The sequence below is a fragment of the Physeter macrocephalus genome, chromosome 16 (genome assembly GCF_002837175.3).
Source record: "Physeter macrocephalus isolate SW-GA chromosome 16, ASM283717v5, whole genome shotgun sequence".
NCBI classification, from domain to species: domain Eukaryota; kingdom Metazoa; phylum Chordata; class Mammalia; order Artiodactyla; family Physeteridae; genus Physeter; species Physeter macrocephalus.
The window spans coordinates 45,577,359-45,578,613 of NC_041229.1; positions in this window are offsets into that span (position 1 = coordinate 45,577,359).

Below are 1,255 nucleotides of genomic sequence, written 5' to 3' on the forward strand. Positions count from 1 at the left end.
ATATATATATATATATACACACACACACACACACATATATATATATTTAACCTAACTAATAACAAAGTAATAGCTAAATAAACCACAACGTGTTATTTCCCATCAAATCAGAAAACATTTACTGGTATGTTAATACAAGTTTTCTAGAAGCAATTAGTTTTTAAATATCAACAGTATTTTAAAAATTTGAAATCTTTAAAAATTTAAGATAGTTTCAAATCTATCAGTTCTGCTATTAGCCATCCATCCTACAGAAATTTTGAGATAAAAGGGTTATATATATATCATCTGTGTCTTTATTCCTGTCCTGCCCCTAGGTTCTTCATAACCAGTTCTTTTTTTTTAGATTCCATATATATGTTTTAGCATACGGTATTTGTTTTTCTCTTTCTGACTTACTTCACTGTATGACAGACTCTAAGTCCATCTACCTCACTACAAATAACTCAATTTTGTTTCTTTTTATGGCTGAGTAATATTCCATTATATATATGTGCTACATCTTCTTTATCCATTCATCTGTTGATGGACACCAAAGGTTTATAGAAGAGTAAATTCATAGAAACAACATTAATGGAAGCAGATTGATCAGAATAAACTCAATGTACAAGAAGGGATGCATAGGTCAATCATGTGATACCTACAGGAGAAGTTTCTGAACAACCAGGTTTTCATGAAATATTTAACAATGTAGGAAAATGTCCCTGATAGAAAATCATTTGAAATATAACAGTTATCAGCCTACAGAGGCCAGATAGGTGTTTTAAGGAGGCCTAGTAACAGGGAAAATAAACTCTCAGCTGCTCCCACTCCCAGGCATTAGCCTCAGCTAATGGATTGGAATTAAGTTTGGGAAACGCCAGGGAAATCAGAAGGGAAATGGAAAATTGAAGTGCTCTATCCCACCTTGGCCAAGTCTTTCCATTCCCATTGCCAATGGGAATAACACTTAAGTTGTGACAAAAGGACCTTAATGCTTCTCCCCCTTCTCTTCCCCCCCCTCCTCTTTCTCCTCCTCCTCCTCTTTCCTTTCCTCCTTCGTTACTTCCCTCTGTTTTAGACAGAGTTCTACTAGTCTTGGATCTCTTTGCAAACAGCTTCCTGAGCATTGCCCTAAATTGGAAAGGAAAAGTAAAAGAATGCTCAGAATTTTTACCAGGGCCTTGTTGCTAAGCAACCATTTCCTTTATCTCTAAGCATATGGAATATGACATTGTTTGGAATGTGTTTTCAGGCTGCATCTTAATACAAAGGA